Genomic DNA, 18,355 nt, shown 5'->3' on the forward strand with positions numbered 1-18,355 from the left:
ACAATTTAAATTGTTATACCGATGATTCCTAGGTCTACGTTCTTCCAGTGTTCGACCTGCACCCTTTGAGACTGATGCCCCTTTTGTGACCCTCCAACCAAAAAAAACGCCTATTCCACGCCACACAGCCCCCATTACCTGTGTAACCGTCTCCTGTGTGTAGTGGACTCCCGGCCTATTTAGCTGAACAGCCCCACCACACTATCGCACAAGTCAAAAAATCTGCAGCTTACACGGTTGCAGAACTGTCTGAGCCTCCGCTTCAGACCCGCCACTCGGCTCTACACCAGAAGTCTACAACTGGTCCTGTCGACTGTGCTGCATATGGCTCTCATCTCACAAGCAACACTGGCAGTCTTCACCACTTCTGACAGCCGCTCGAAACCATAAAGTATCTCTTCCGATCCAAAGCGGTGCACTTGGCACCTATGTCCTCAAGGGGTCCCATAATGCACCTAACATTCGAGCTCTCAACTACCAATAATCCCATCTTCTGTGACCGCTCAGATCTTGCAGTCTGAGAGGTTTCTTCTGAAATAGGACAACCGACTGTATATGGCTGAGAGACAGTGTCTGCCACAGCCTGCAACTGGAACCTGTTTGTCAGACTGACTGGGGAGGCCTTATATCCCCCCTCCCCCTTCCTGGGTAGTCTTTAGCAGCCTGCCATTACCTGAGGCGACCTCCCACTCGACCACATGTGAGGGATCAACCTCAATGCGCACAGTAACTGGGTTTGCTACCAGTGCAGACCAATCAGCAGACTCTTGGGTCATGCAGAACTCCTTTGGATCCTTACAGCCAGCACATAAGAGCGATGCACATCCACTGCAGCCCCAAGCTGTGTAACCGAAGCCAACGCAGCCTGGAGCTGAGAGCGAAATGTAACCAACTTGGCTCACATCTACACACATCAATCACTATCCCTATGCATTTTAAAGACATTATACTACTTATAAGGACTATCGACAGATGGCAGAATTTTACTGCAGACACTGACGAAAACGGAAGAACTATGTCTAATAAGTTTGATTAACATGTGGGTATTCAAAAACTAAACTACCAGTGCACACAAAACTCTCTTCCTAAACTCCTCCCGAACAGGCCATGAAGGCGCAACGGTACCGACCGGCCGCCGTGTCAACCTCAGCTCAGAGGCATCATTGGATGCGGATATGGAGGGGCATGTGGTCAGCACACCGCCGTATGTCAGTTTCCGAGACCAGAGCCGCTACGTCTCAATCAAGTAGCTCCTCAGGTTGCCTCACAAGGGCTGAGTGCACGCCAATTGCCAACAGCACTCAGCCGACTAGACAGTCACCCCTTCAAGTGCTAGACCAGCCCGACCGTGCTTAACTTCGGTGATCTGACGGGAACGGGTGTTACCACTGCGGCAAGGCCGTTGGCACCAATGCATACAGGTGAGACTAAATTATTCTCTCCTGATTAGGAACTTCTAATATGTCACAAAAATCGGTTTACTTTCTGACACAAACGAAACCACGAGAACAGTGTCTATTAAGTATTAAACTAACACACAGAAATTGAAAAACTAGACTACAAAAGCCCACTGATGAAACTATGTAATACGCTCCTGGTTAGGAACTTGTGAAATGTCACAAATCTATTACATGAGTTTTGCTGCTCTCTCTTTGCCGGCGACTGCTAGCTGACTGATTTCTCGCCTTATCAGGCAAGAACAGATGCTGCAAGAGAGAGGTATGCAAGCTCAATTCCCGAGTAGAGGTACCCTTTAACTTAAGTATTCAGTGCAGCCTATAAACATCTCATCACTCCCTCGTCTGTTGATACAGTAACAAATGTATCACGAATAGTACGTGTTCTGCATTTCCCTGTTCCGAATAAAGTAGAGCTAATATTTTTGTTAATGAGGCAGCATCAAGGATCACGTATCTTTTCCGTCTGTCACCCAGCATGAACACCGTCTCGGGCATTTTTGATTTCACTAACCAGGAAGCATGCAGAGAAAGCCCTACTTTTGACTAATGGGGCCTGAATTTCACGAACGAAGAAAGAACCAATTTACTGCTTCAATGGCTGCGACGATGGGTAAAGCTGTTAAGCTTTAATACTGCTGCCGTCAACTTTAATGATAGCCTGTCGCGCAGCCCAGTAAAGATTTTGGAGGAAGTGGTAATAGAAAAGGAACAAGGTCAGATGTAATTCAGCAATGGAAGCGGTGAAACGAGAAATAATGACAGTATTGCCACGAGTACCTGACCTGGATAGCTGGCAACGAAGATATGGCCTTTCCCTCAAGGGTTCAAATTCTTTCACCCGTTCGCATCCCAGCAAGAAAAGTGACAAATCTAAAAACGGTACCCCAACGTGCACGAAAAATATAATGGAATTTACTGCCAACAATACTTACTTGCAATTTTAAAGAAGCAAGCTTAAACTACTTCAGTATAAGTTTTATAGAATTAATTGTTAAAGTCGAATTTTCTCAAGTACGGGAATTTTGAGTTGGGTCAGTGTTCTTGCAGGGATGCTAACTGGAAAATATAAATTTACGCTAGAACGTACTCCCGGAACACTGGCCATATTGAACAGACTTCGTTTTACATGTACAGTTCTACAACCGAACAGTGGAATAACCACGCAAAAATATTAACAAAGGCAACACAAGCAAATTATGAGCTTAGAATCTCGTCATCACTGTCTAAGAATGCCTTCTAACTACAGTACATGCTATACCTGTACGTTTTCAGTACCTAATTTGTCAAGTCTAGCTGTTATATACTGCACCTTTCCATTACAGCCAGGAAATAAGTGTTAAAATACCTTTTACCGAGTTTCTCTGAACTCGACCACGAAGGTGTATTATGGTCGTACTTTATGCCGAACCCACCTGTACTGCGTCAGCGCCAGGGAGACCTTTTTCATGGGACATAATACCGGTACGGGCTCGATGGATTAAGATCCCTAGAACGTCCATCGTTTGTGCCAGATGGTGGCAAGTAGTAGCTTGCAGATACAGGTCTGTACATCTAATAACGGCAAGCAACCATCATTCTCCATCTCTATAGCAAATTGTATGTCTTCATGCAGTAAATGAACACACCTTTAAACAATGTGATATCGTGTGTCTTCACTGTCGGCAAGTTACAATCTTCTTTGCTTAGGAGGAGCCGGGGGTTAATCGTGTGACGTGGGGCGCAAAGCTAACAGGTGAGGATGTTCTGTACCAACACCCATACGCCAAAACGCTGTTCCACGTGTGAAACGGTGTTTATCACTTTCCAGGAGGCGGCACTGTGGACAGAGGGCGGTATCCGTCAACCCTGCTCTCCACACCACATGGCATAGTGTAGCCAGGTTTTTAGTCTCAATCACATTGCGAGGAATGTATTTCAGCATCAAACGATAGATTTCCCTCGCCTTCGGAGGTCGAGTGGTGGGCAAATCAGGGTTTACATAGTTATATTCCAGTATGAATGACGATATGTGGAAAAGAGAGGGACAGGATGCATGCCAACATCATTTCCTCCAACAGACTGCCCTTAAGTGAAATATGTTAACAGGTTCACAGTTTCGCCATTGTGCACAAATATAAGGCTGCTGCCGTCGCTTGTACATTTGTAAGTTCTAATCCACCTTCAAGCAGAGGGCGCATGAGGGTGTCGTAGCAGACTTTAAAAAGGACTCCAGCAGTAAGGTAATAACGTAATTCCACTTGTAATACGTGTGCTATCACTGTCGCTAGTGGGAGAATCTGAGCCATGTGTATCAATTTGCCCGCCATATGAAGATTAAGATACTGGACACACTTTAGGAGCCCGCATCTCGTGGTCGTGCGGTAGCGTTCTCGCTTCCCACGCCCGGGTTCCCGGGTTCGATTCCCGGCGGGGTCAGGGATTTTCTCTGCCTCGTGATGGCTGGGTGTTGTGTGCTGTCCTTAGGTTAGTTAGGTTTAAGTAGTTCTAAGTTCTAGGGGACTAATGACCACAGCAGTTGAGTCCCATAGTGCTCAGAGCCATTTGAACACTTTAGGAGGCCCATTCGTCGAAACAGGTTCTGATGGACTTCTGTGTGTTTCACCTGCCGTAGTGGTCTATAGTTCATGGTAGCTGTGCGACGCACATCTTGTGTAAATATAATGCTCAAATATCTGATCACGTCCACCTGTGGGAGGGGCGGCACGCAGCCCTCCTGGAGGCGCCTCCCGATATGCATCACCACCAAATTGGCTACATTCATGTGGATTCTCATCACCAGTCCATAACGATTAATCCATTCAAGCAAGGAGCGCACCTCATCACTTGATGAGACCAGCAGTAGAAGGCCGTCGGCATAGGCCCTGCAGCGGAGGGTGTGGTCCCTCAACGTAACCCCTGAAAGTCTGCGTTTCAGCTCGCCTATGAGCGGTTCCAGTATGATCGTGAAAAAAATCGTGGAAAGTGGGCGTCCTTGTCGAACCGAACGCCAGATTGGCAAGGGTCCCACCGTACGTCCATTTACCTGTACATGGGATGATGCTCCACGTAATGGGCGCAAAATCATTTCGAGGAAGTCAGATGGGAAGCCCATGCAGGCTTCAAATGACATAAGAAACTTGTGGCGTACTCTGTCAAAAGCGTAGTCGAAGTCCATTGGGATCACAGCAGCTCAAAGGCGACAGGATATGGTGAGAGCTATCAAATCCCTACATTCACCGCCGGCCGATGGTGGCCGAGCGGTTCTGGCGCTACGGTCTGGAACCGCGCGACCGCTACGGTCGCAGGTTCGAATCCTGCCTCGGGCATGGATGTGTGTGTTGTCCTTAGGTTAGTTAGGTTTAAGTAGTTCTAAGTTCTAGGGGACTTATGACCTCAGCAGTTGAGTCCCATAGCGCTCAGAGCCATTTGAACCATTTGAGCCTACATTCACCAGTGGCTGTTTGCGTGCTGGACTCTCCTCCTTGAGTCGTTTGCGCCGTTGAAAGGATTACTGGTAGGGCCTCCTTTATGCACACTGACAGGAGCCAGGCAACGATCTTATAGTTCGAATTTAACATTGTAAACTGGAAAGCCCGATAGAATTCGAGCGGCAGTGACTTGTTAAGTGCACCCTTATCTAGCGCGTCCTCAGTGTGTTCGCTAAGCATCGTATAATAAAAGTGCAAACTATGACGATCCCATGCGGTGATGTCCTTTCCACATCGTATTGGTACCCCGAACGCTGGTTTTGCACATTCTGTCCACCATGCCAACGTTAAGGTAATTGTGGAAGACATGTTTCGCAGTTCGCCAACGCGGTGGCAATAATCTGACGGCATGCTGTGTGACACATTCTCTTCCACATACCACGGATGCACCATATACGTTGTTGCTGGAGATTGACTGAGCATGGTCTGCATTTCAATAGGTATGGGAAGGGGAGGCTGGAAAAGCTTATAAGTGGCAGTGTAGTGGGTGGTGGTGGTGGGGTCACTCATGGAAAAATTCCTGTCGTGGTTGCTGTTAGAGCTGCACCTTTTTTAGGTTGAGGTCAGCTGATAGGTATATCTGCTAAAAGTGAGTCTCTCTAACTAAGCAGTCACCTTCAGAGCACGTCATGTTTCCAAGTAAAGAAGGAATTAGCATATTTCATCAAAATATAAGAGGTATTAGAGATAAATCTAACGAACTGCTAATAGAAGTTGACTGTGAAATCATTGGTATATCGTAGCACAACTAAATAATTTGACAATTCAGAGGCTTCCTTTACCAGGATACAGATTAGCTGGCTGTTTTTCAAGGAGTTCCTTGCGGGGTGGGCCACGTACGTAAAAAACAGTATTCCATTTGAGTCCATAGATGTACCACGGCATTGCACCCAAAAGATATTTGAATGTTGTGCAGGGAGGTTGAATTTAGTGAAACCAAACTTCTAATTTTTGTTGTTTATAGGTCCCCTGACTCTGACTTCAAAGCATTTCTGCTCAAGCTAGAGAGGGTTCTTGATTCACTTTGTAGAAAGTACCGGAAATTAATTATATGTGGTGACTTCAGTATTAATCTTATATATGACTGTGCAAGAAAAAGGATGTCGGTAGATCTCCTAAATGCATAAGATCTGATGCAGACTGTTTTATCCAACTAGGGTGCAGGGGAAGAGTAGCACACTCATAGACAATATCTTTATTCATTCTCCATTACTAGATGGGCATTCTGTTATTAAAAGTGTGAATGGCCTTTCAGACCATGATGCAGAAATTTTAACATCAAAAGGCTTTTGTACAAACAAATGTCACATATAATTACAAACTATGTTGGAAATTTAATCCAATGCGAATAGAGAGTTTTTTTTTTTTTTTAAACTCATCAAGGAACAAGTGTGGCAGGGTGTTTGTAGTGCCAATAACACAGATGATGAAAATAATGCTTTCCTTAACACATTTCTCACGCTCTTTGAGAGTTGCTTTCCATTAGAGCGTTCTTAAATCCGGGTACTAGCAGTAAAAGCAGCCTGGGTGGCTGACTAGTGGGATGAGTATATCAAGTAGAACAAAGCGGGAATTATATAAAATATTAGAAGTAGTCACCATCAAGCTACAGTAGCCCATTACAAACAGTATTTTAAGGTGCTTAAAAGCGTTATTAGGAAGGCAAAGAGTATGCGGTACGCAAATAGAATAGCTAATTCACAGGATGAAATTAAAACCACATTGTCAACTGTGAATGAAGTGTCTGTCAGCAGCACAGGGTCGACGATATAAAGTCAGTTAGTAGTAAAAATATTTCTGTCACTGATAAATCAGACATATGTACAGTATTTAACAATCATTTTCTGAGCATTTCTGGTGAATTACATAAAAATATAGTTTCTACAGGGAATCATATAACTCTCTTGGCAAATGCATTTCCGTCCGAGATTGATGTCTGAAACTCCTCTGTGATACAGGCAAGGGGGAGTTTGAGTCAATAATTAAATCACTGGAGACTAAGGACTCTGATGAGTTTGATGGAGTGCCTAGTAGAATATTAAATTACTGTGCTGCACATGTTAGCCCTGTACTCAGCCATATTTGTAATTTTTCTTTTAGGAATGGTCCGTTTCCTGAACGATTTAAGTACTCAGTAGTAAAGCCGCTTTATAAAAATGGAGAAAGAGATACTGTAGACAATTTTAGATCTATCTGCATGCCATCAGTATTTGCTAAAGTTATTGAAAAGGCTGCATATGTAAGGATAATTGATCATTTTATGTCACATAATTTGCTATCAAACGTACAGTTCGGCTTTAGAAGTCGTTTAACAATTGAAAATGCTGTATTCTCTTTTCTCTGTGAGGTACTGGATGGGTTAAACAAAAGGTTTCGAAAGCTAGGCATTTTTTTAAATTGATTTAACTAAGCGTTTGATTGTGCTGATCACAAAGTATTGCTCCAGAAGTTGGGCCATTATGGAATATGGGGAGTAGCTCACAATTGGTTCACCTATTACTTTAACAAAAGACAGCAAAAGGTCATTATTTACAGTGTTGAGAATGGCTGTGATGTGGGGTCTGAGCAGGGTACAGTCAAATGGGAGGTGCCCCAGGGATCAGTGCTGGGGCCACTCCTGTTCCTTATTCATATAAATGATATTCCCCTCTGGTATTATAGGTAACTCTAAAATATCTTTGTTTGATGATGATACTAGCTTGGTAATAAAGCATCTTGTGTGCAACATTGGCTCAGTTTCAAATAGTGCAGTTCATGACATAAGTTCATGGCTTGTAGAAAATAAACTAATGCTAAATCACAGTAAGACTCAGTTTTTACAATTTCTAACACACAATTCAATTAAACCTGACTTTTAATTTCACAGAATGGGCATATGATTAGTGAACCTGAACACTTCAGATTACTAGGTGTGCATGTAGATAGTAAGCTGTCGTGGAAAGCCCACGTTCAAGATCTTGTTCAAAGACTTAATGCTGCCATTTTTACTGTTCGAGCGGTGTCGGAAGTAAGTGATTGTTCGACACTAAAATTAGTCTACTTTGCTTATTTTCATTCGCTTATGTCGTGTGGTATCATATTTTGGGGTAACTGTTCCATTCTAAAATGATTTTTTTGGCTCAGAAACGCGTTGTTCGGGCAGTAAGTGGTGTAAGTTCGCGAACCTCTTGTCGACCCCTGTTCACTAGTCTGGGTGACATTGGTCTCTCAATACATATATTCTTTACTGTCGTTTCTTGTTAACAATATCAGCTTATTCCCAAGAATAAGCAGCTTTTATTCAGTTAATACTCGGCAGAAGTCCAATCTGCAGTTGGATCGGACTTCCTTAACTCTTGGGCAGAAAGGTGTGCAGTATACTGCTGCATCCAGTTTCATAAGCTACCACAAGAATTCAAAAATCTTAGCAGTAATCCACGCGCTTTCAAGTCGGAACTGAAGAGTTTCCTCATGGGTCACTCCTTCTATTCCGTTGTGAAGTTCCTTGAAAAATTAAGCTGATTCTTATGTAATATTGCGTGTACTTAAACTTAATGGCCTGACATTTTTTTGGCTTCATATACATTTTATTTTATCTGTTATTACTTTTATGTTATAATTTCATGTACTGACATGTTCCATGACCTTGGAGATCTCTCCTCAATTTGGTCCTATGGAACTTGACGTATAAATAAATAAATAAATATGAAGGCATTGTGATCGGAGAAGGCAAATGGCCACCGTTCAGCACCCAACACTCCCAGCGCAAGATCATGTGAGACACAGATGCTATCAAGATGACTAATTGAATGATTAGTACGAAGTCTGTGTCTGGGGCGGACGCCTTCCGCTTTCTCCCAAATATAAATAAATAAATAAATATGAAGGCATTGTGATCGGAGAAGGCAAATGGCCACCGTTCAGCACCCAACACTCCCAGCGCAAGATCATGTGAGACACAGATGCTATCAAGATGACTAATCGAATGATTAGTACGAAGTCTGTGTCTGGGGCGGACGCCTTCCGCTTTCTCCCAAATATTGATGAGATGCAGTCTCACACGGATATCCGAAGTTTATGAGTAGTGGAAAAGTGTGCGACCTAGTCTCTGGAGTGGAGCATACAGTTAAAAATCACCGCCAAAGATATAGTGATCTTAGCAACTAAGAAAGATGGGGACGATTTCCTGCCGGCCGGAGTGGCCGAGCGGTTCTAGGCGCTTCAGTCTGGAACCGCGCGACCGCTACGGTCGCAGGTTCGAATGCTGCCTCGGGCATGGATGTGTGTGACACATCCCAAACCACCATGATCGACATTCACAGCACCCACATTGTCATCAGCGTGGCAGAAGTGGAAGCCTTATTTTGATTTCCAAAGGATCCGTTACAAAAAAAAAAAAATGGTTCAAATGGCTCTGAGCACTATGGGACTTAACATCTGAGGTCATCAGTCCCCTAGAACTTAGAACTACTTAAACCTAACTAATCTAAGGACATCACACACATCCATGCCCGAGGCAGGATTCGAACTTGCGGCTGCAGCGGCCGCGCAGTTCCAGAGTGTAGCGCCTAGAACCGCTCGGCCACCCCGGCCGGCTCCGTTCACACGTTGCATCTTTGACGATCTTCGCATAGACTATACTGTTCGCAATGGATAAATGTATGCCGATGATGTCGACCATGGGATTTTCACCTCTTCTTGTAAGAATCGTTCGACTTCTAGTGCTTTTGGTCGTGCAAGCAAATTTCAGCATCGATTTTCTATGCCGGTTCGCCTTGTTGATCTACAGTATATGTTTACGCCGGCGGACGCGAAACGACCGAATACTGAGTAAAGAAACACAAGCGTTCACTCCGCAGTAATCTCATGTACTGAAAACTAACAAAACAATGTCTTCCAATATAAGGACAGGGGCATGCATAAATAAATAAGCTAAAGTGAAACGCATTTTGGAGATGAACTGAGCAGGTGGTTAATGGCATTGGAAAACCCCACTAAACAAGATAACGTAGAGCTTCAGTGCAGAAAGGGATAAGGCCAGAGCAATACATTATTACTTTTAACGTAAATATGGCCAGGACCGAGGGTAAGTTGCTGCACGACTTTAACAGGGCTAGCGGCGACCCGGCAAGAAAAATGAAAATTCATCTCTAACGAGACGGCGGTTGGCTGAAGCCATACTGGGCGATGCAAATGCGACATGGTGGGGAGATCTCCATTATATAAAAGCATTTTGAGAACCAAAAATTTCTAGATCTCTCTCATCATGCGACAGACTACACAAGTGCGTGGAAAATAGCGAGGGCGTTGGGAGCGTTGCATCTGCGAAGTGTGGACAATATGCTTCACGTACCGTGGCGGCAGATAGCAAAGAGGTAGTTAATTATTCCTGCGGGAATTTTTGCGGGAAACTGTGCAGTCACTCCAACCCTTATTGTGTGTGCAGTAACCTTTATTTCAACTAGGGAACATAAACGCTCTACGGAACGCAGGAAAGTTGAGACTGGGTGAATTCAGTGAAGGCCAGAGTAAGGAATTACCGTTTCAGATCCAACACGGAGACAACGACGTTTCAGATCTCGATTGGTAAAGTACCATCGCACATTAGGCCACAGTAAATGTTGAGTCGAGATTTTGCTCACTCCAACCTGCGTACGCTTTGACCATTGATATCAAAAGCGCCGGCCGCGGTGGCCGTGCGGTTCTAGGCGCTGCAGTCCGGAACCGCGGGACTGCTACGGTTGCAGGTTCGAATCCTGCCTCGGGCATAGATGTGTGTGATGTCCTTAGGTTAGTTAGGTTTAAGTAGTTCTAAGTTCTAGGGGACTGATGACCTAAGATCTTAAGTCCCATAGTGCTCAGAGCAATTTGAACCATTTTTGATATCAAAAGCTAGGATACTATCCTACCCTCACATTGAGAACATGAGAGTCTTTTCATTGGCTTAAAAGGTAAATTTATTCTCCACCAACTTAGTGCATTGAGCAGCTACGATATGATAGAAGTAAATTCAACAGATGAAAATTTTTGATCATTCTTGCCTGTGATAACATTTTCATTTGTAGAGATAACGATTTAATAATTGCCAATTCAATATGTCCAAGACTTAAATATCTTGTTATTGAGTGTTGAAAGTAATTGAACATGATCGTTGTGTATCACTTGACCCCTGAAATCACAGTTTATAAATTATATGTAGAGTGAAAAAGGGAACAGCTGTTTTGTCTTTCTCGAATAGATCCAAAACTTTCACTTTTATTAATTCATGCATTCTAGTTACGTGACAGCAGCTTTTCTAATTAATTTGTTATGATCCGCACCTAATAGTAGCTGCCTTACAGGGCCAAATTAATATCAATATAGAATGTCTGTTTAACACCCTGTGCTTGAGAAGACAGTTCATATGTTTTATCCATTTGATCACATATCTTACAGGGTGAGTGCCTCATTGCTCATTGGGGTTTTTGCTGATTGGCATACCGATTTATTACTGAACGGCCTTAGGATCGCCGTTATAGTAAACTCGTGTTGATATCTTGTGTACCAAATTCAGCTGAACATGATGCAGCACAAATGTGAAGCTATCATGCGCCATCTCCGCGCCCACGAACCACATGGCCATAATTTGCGGGAAGTGCGTACCTTAGAGCTGGAAAGTTGTACAGATCACACCAACATGCAAGAAAGCAAACGGAAACAGTCCGCTGAATTACAGACCCATATCACTGACATCGATTTGGTGTAGGATTTGGAACATAAACTGTGTTCGAACGTTATGAATTACCTCGTAGAAAACGTACTGTCAGCATGGACTCGAAAAAGTATCGTTCTTCTGAAACCCAACAGGCCATTTATTTATGAACCTCCAGCATGTTGTAGGGAAATGGGCCAGCAGCTTATTTTCATGAACACTATTATTTGTAATTCTGTCGAAGTTATGGTGACAAAAATCATTTACTTGAGGTGACTAGTTTTGGACATCACGTCGATTATCGAACCATCGCCTTCATTGTGTCAATACTTACGATGAAGGCGATGGTTTGATAATGGACGTCATGTCCAAAATTGATCACCACAAATAATGGATTTTTCTCATTGCAGCTTCGACAGAAATACAAATAATAGTTGTAAGGCTATTTATTCGCACGACGTAATGACTGCTATCGACAGGGTATCTTAAATTGTTTCCATTTTTTGACACCGTTTCTCACAAGCGATTTGTAAAATAAGTTGCTTACTAACTGACTGAAAGTCACTGAGTAAACCAGAAGTGATATCTGGCGTTACCTACAGTCTACTAAAGTCGTCAGATCATCAGAATCGGTTACAGACTACACAGAAAGAAGGGGTTAAGTCCAAATGTGACAGTATGGATTTAGGTGTCATTATGTAGTTCATAAGACATACTTACAGTTGCGTCAAGTTACCTGAATGTAATATCTTTAGTCTTAGAGTTATAGCCAGGTAAACATATGGTGTACACTGAAAAAACGGATCATCCAAAACACGGACAGAAGGAGCGCAGTGCTGCAAGATGTGGGTTTCTGAGCTGTATTGACTTTTGTCTCGTTTTACTGTTGACATTGTCAATATCATTGTTAATTTTTCTTTTATACTGTTGAAGTTCGTGATTTATGCTCACACAGAGATTTGTTTCTTAGGAGGAATTCAATTTCGTGTAACAGTCAGTTGCGATCTGTGTTTTCATTGATAATGGGATGTCCACAGTCAAGCAGCAGTGGTAAGTCTAGAAAAAGACATAGTTATAGACAGTCTGAAGTATCTTAAAGAACTAAGAACTACGTAACACGAGGCAGAAGAGCATTACAACTACTACTGATGTGGTAACTGATGCAGAAAAGTCTAAATTCATATCTAGTGTCAACGTACTGAAGGACTGGAGTGAGCAAAGTTGTCTCCTGACAGGACAGGCCTCTACTGATAATATTCAACGCCGAAGGCCCCGCAGAGATGAGATAGTATCCACTTTGCGTGATTTTACATTTCGTTATGACGTATGAATAATGAGAGATAGAGCTGTGACAGAACTGACTGTTTGCAGATGGCCTTTATAACACGGCATAGGATTTCAAAGAAATGATTGGAAGCTATGAGGAATTCCTCAAAAAATCAAAGCATGTCTTTAGTTGACAAATGAGGAAAACACAGAAAACATCTGCACTCACATTGTGTCTTTTAAAGGCAGGTCCAGTTATTACATGAACAAAACACAGAAACTGGATCTGCCTGAAGAACTAACTATCAAGAGGATGTTTCAGGAGACACATTCTACTTGTTCAGCATCATACGAAACCAGTCGTAAAATATTTAATATAATGGAAAATCTAGGATGGAATGTAACAATATTATGAAAAGGAATGTTGCTACTCACGATCTAGCGGAGATACTGAGTCGCAGATAGGCACAACAAAAAGACTATCACAAATAAGCTTTCAGCCAGCAAGGCTTTCGTCAAAAACAGATGACAGACACACACACACTCACGCAAACGCAACTCGTACATAGGTGTATAAATTGCACAAGAAAATTGTAAGGGTTCCAACTTTGAAATTGCTCCCCTGAAAAATCTATAAAATAGACCTGACTACTTCTTCCGGTGTAGTCGTTAACTGAAAAATGGTTTAGACAAGGTATCTGAATGGTGTGAAAACTGGCATTTGACTCTAAACAATAAAAAGTGTGAAGTAATCCACATGAGCACTAACAGGAATCTGGTAGATTTCAGTACACGATAAATGACACAAATGTAAAGGCTGACAGTGCACGTAAATACGTTGGGATTGCAATTATAAACAACTGAAATTTGATCGATCACATAGAAAATTTTGTGGAGGATGTGAACCAAAGACTACGTTTTATTGACTGAACACTTAGAAGAAACAACATGTCTGCCACAAAGACTGCCTACACTACGCTTGTCCATCATCTTCTGGAGCACCAGTGCCGGTATGGGATGCTTACCATATACACTGTCCAGCCACATTAATATGATTACCGCTTCTGTTCGACGTAAACGTGCGATAACCACTCACACATGCCACGTGACAGCACTAGCAGTGTAGGTTGTATAAAGTGTGTCTGGGGGTAATCATTGTCGTAATGTGGAAACGGAACGATTTATCTGACGTCCAAAAGAACATGATCGTTGGCTTTTGGACAAAGGGTGCAACAATTTCCGAAACAGCTAAGTCTGTAAACGGTTAGTCTGCCACCATGGTTAAAGTATACTGTGTAAGATAAAATGGCGCTATCTGAAATCAGTGCCGAGGCAACTGTGCTGCACCACGGCCCGTAAGTAAGAGTGATGAATGACGGCTGCAGACATGTGTGGAGACCAATAGATATGAAACTGATGAGCAACTGGCAGCCCAGATGAACCAAGGTGCTACCAACAGTATAGTCTCAACGATCATTGAACGAACGTCGCTACATGTGGGCCTCTGCAGCAAGCATCCGCTTCATGCACCCATGATGAGTGCTGTTGATCGGTAAGGTAGGCTGGAATTTGCACACCAGTACCACAACTAGACATCCACTGAGTGGCGCCAGGTGCCTTTTCAGATGAGTCACGTTTTATGCTCCATCTGGCAGATGGCCGTTTGCATGTACAGCGTGAAACGTCTAAAACAAACAGCCTGGAACCATGAGGGAGCATTATGGTGTGGGAAATGTTTTCTCGGCATTCTCTTGGCGCTTCTGGAAGGCACAGTAGAGTAAGATAAGTATGTGACTATCGGTGCGGACCGAGTACACCCCTACATGCGATTTGTTTTTCCTCACCGCGATGGCATCTATTAGAAGGATGATGCAACGAGTCACTCAGCTCACAATCTATGTCTATGGTTTGAAGAGCACCGGGATGAGTTTATCGCAGTCCCCTGGTCACCAGGCTCCACGAATTAAAACGCAATCGAGAATCTTTGGGACCACATCGATTGGGCCGTTCGTGTCGTGGATCTCAGCCGAGGAACCTGTGCAGCTGGCCACCGCAGTGGAGTCGGCATGGCTCCACAGCCCTGTCCGTACCTCTCAGAAGCTTACTGACTCTCTACCTACACGTCCGCGCTACAAAAGATGGTTAATCAACTTCTGACAAGTGGTCATATTAATGTGACAGGACAGTGCAGTATTTACGGAGGATAAAGAACAAGTTCAAAGAAATGTAGCTCGTTTCGTGTTGTCGTGAAAATGGGAAGAGTGTGTCATGGATATGATATGCGAGTTGGTGTGGTAATCGTTAAAACGAAGGTCTTTGTGTTGCAGCGTGATCTTTCCACAAGATTTCAATCTCCTCCGCATGCGAAAAATATTTTGTTGACTCCCACGTACATGGGAAGAAAGAGGATCATAATAAAATATGAGAAATCAGAGCTCATACGGAAAAATTTAAGTGGTCGGTTTTCTGATTTCCTGCTCGAGAGTGGAACGGTAGGGAAATATTCCGCAAGTGTTTCGATGAACCCTCTATCAAAAACTTAAGTGTAAACTGCAGAGTAGTCATGTCGATGAGACGTAGACCTCTAGCGTAGATATCTGATTCCACATGCCTCCAGAAACCCAGGAAGGACTCGTCGAAAACGTGCCGGGCGGAATCGCTGTTGTGTTGCATTCCAAAGGTGAACCAATACGCTGTTAAGGATATGGTCTTGTGGCTCACCAGTGTATGCAAAAATCCACAGCATCGTCATTACGTCTGAATTCAGAATATGCTCTAGGACTGTACAACAGACGGTCGCTGCGTGTGGACGGTGACATAATGAAGGAGAGAGACGACGCTGTGAAAGAGGCAGGAAATACCTGACCGCGCGAAGCTGGAGAAGCGGAGAAGCGTGAAAGAGGTCCCAGTGCAGCCGTGGACGAGCGACCGGCCGATGATAGTAATCTCTCTGCGGCAGGCGTATCATTTGGGCTGGCCGGTAAGCAGAGGTTGCAGGAGGTGGCGCGGGGCGCACGTGTGCGCTGCGGGACGCACATCCGGCTGCATGCAGACGGCGCTGCCGATGTAGGCCGGCGCGCCGCGGCATTCCAGCGCCGGAATGTCGACCGGCCGGACAGCCCCCGGCGCAGCGCCACGCCGCTTCCTGCTGCCTCCGAGTGTGGCCGCACGTGCTGAGCAAAAGCTTCGGGAAGGGAGCCTCACCGTACACTGTCCGAACAAGAGTACCCGTACACCCCTACGTCATGCGGAAATAACCTTTACACGTCGCGAGAGGCAGGTCAGCCAGTACCGAAGCGGGCGGTGAGCATTGTTGTCATCAGAGAAGCCACGAGGGCTCAGTACTTCGAACGTGGACTACTCATTCGACGTCACATGAGTAAAAGATCCACATGTGGCATTTCAACCCCTCTAAAGCTGCCCAAATCGACTGCAGGTGATGTAATAGAGACGTGGAAACGCGAAGGAACTACCGCAGATAAACCAAGACCAGGCCCGCCTGACGTACTTCTTAAGCAATAGAACCCAGTACGTTGTTCTCGATGGAGAGTGTTCATCGGAGGTGAGGGTATCATCTGGAGTGCCCCAGGGAAATCTGGTAGATCCGCTGTTGTTTTCTATCTACATAAATGATTTTTTGGATAGGGTGGATAGCAATGTGCGGCTGTTTGCTGATGATGCTGTGGTGTACGGGAAGGTGTCGTCGTTGAGTGACTGTAGGAGGATACAAGATGACTTGGACAGGATTTGTGATTGGTGTAAAGAATGGCAGATAACTGTAAATATAGATAAATGTAAATTAATGCAGATGAATAGGAAAAAGAATCCTGTAATGTTTGAATACTCCATTAGTAGTGTAGCGCTTGACACAGTCACGTCGATTAAATATTTGGGCGTGACATTGCAGAGCGATATGAAGTGGGACAAGCATGTAATGGTAGTTGTGGGAAAGGCGGATAGTCGTCTTCGGTTCATTGGCAGAATTTTGGGAAGATATGGTTCAACTGTAAAGGAGACCGCTTATAAAACACTAATACGACCTATTCTTGAGTACTGCTAGAGCGTTTGGTATGCCTGTCAGGTCGGATTGGGGAAGGACAGAAGCAATTCAGAGGCGGGCTGCTAGATTTGTTACTGGTAGGTTTGATCATCACGCGAGTGTTACGGAAATGCTTCAGGAACTCGAGTTGGAGTCTCTGGAGGAAAGGACGCGTTCTTTTAGTGAATCGCTACTGAGGAAATTTAGAGAAGCAGCATTTGAGGCTGACTGCAGTATAGTTTTACTGCCGCCAACTTACATTTCGCGGAAAGACCACAAAGATAAGATAAGAGAGATTAGGGCTCGTACAGAGGCATATAGCCACTCATTTTTCCCTCGTTCTGTTTGGGAGTGGAACAGGGAGAGAAGATGCTAGTTGTGGTACGAGGTACCCTCCGCCACGCACCGTATGGTGGATTGCGGAGTATGTATGTAGATATAGATGTACTGACGGACAGGGAGCGTCCGACACTGTGTATACTGAAGTGACAGAAGTCATGGGATACCTTGTAATAGCGTGTTGGGCCTTATTTCGCCTCTCGTAGTGCAGAAACTCGACGTGGCATGGACTCGCCAAGTCATTGGAAGTCCGCTGCAGAAATATTACTGTCGCTATAGCCGTCCGTAATTGCGAGAGCGTTGCTGCTGCAGTATTTTGGCAAAAACTGACTTCTCGATTATGTCCCATAAACGTTCGAGGGGATTCATGTCGGGCGACCTGGGCGACCAAATCATTCGCTCGAACTGTCCAGAATGTTCTTCAAACCAGCCGTCAACAATTGTTGCCAGGTGACATAGCGCATTGTTACCCATAAAAATTCTGTGTGGGAACAGGAAGTCCATGAATAGCCGAAGATGGTCTCCAAGTGGCCGAACATAACTGTTTTCAGGCAGGCTGTGGCTAAGCCATGTCTCCGCAATATCCTTTCTTTCAGGAGTGCTAGTTCTGCAAGTTTCGCAGGAGAGCTTCTGTAAAGTTTGGAAGGTAGGAGACGAGGTACTGGCAGAAGTAAAGCTGTGAGTACCGGGCGTGAGTCGTGCTTCGGTAGCTCAGTTGGTAGAGCACTTGCCCGCGGAAGGCAAAGGTCCCGAGTTCGAGTCTCGGTCGGGCACGCAGTTTTAATCTGCCAGGAAAGTTTCATATCAGCGCACACTCCGCTGCAGAGTGAAAATCTCATTCTGTTTTCAGTGAGTGATCGGTTCAGCTGGACCACATTCGATGTAAACACAGCCGACACCGCTATGTAGCGACGATCAGCTTGCACAGTGCCTCGTTGACAATCTCGGTCCATGGCCTCGTTCGGTCTGCGCCACACACAGATCCTACCATCAGCTCCTACTAACTGCAATCTGGACTTAACTGACCAGGCCACGTTTTTCCAGTCGTCTACGCTCCAACCGATCTGGTCACGAGCCCAGGAGAGCCTCTGCAGGCGACATCGTGCTGTTAGCA

The 18,355-nt window shown here is 44.5% G+C and overlaps 1 non-coding gene across 1 annotated transcript; it reads left to right on the forward strand.

Annotated features, from left to right (window-relative positions):
• Window positions 1-17,941: 17,941 nt before the first annotated feature.
• Window positions 17,942-18,018, forward strand: Trnap-cgg. Its single transcript has one exon. It is a non-coding gene; the product is annotated as a tRNA-Pro (tRNA).
• The last annotated feature ends 337 nt before the right edge of the window (window positions 18,019-18,355 follow it).

Source organism: Schistocerca americana, chromosome 3 (genome assembly GCF_021461395.2).
Source record: "Schistocerca americana isolate TAMUIC-IGC-003095 chromosome 3, iqSchAmer2.1, whole genome shotgun sequence".
Lineage (NCBI taxonomy): Eukaryota > Metazoa > Arthropoda > Insecta > Orthoptera > Acrididae > Schistocerca > Schistocerca americana.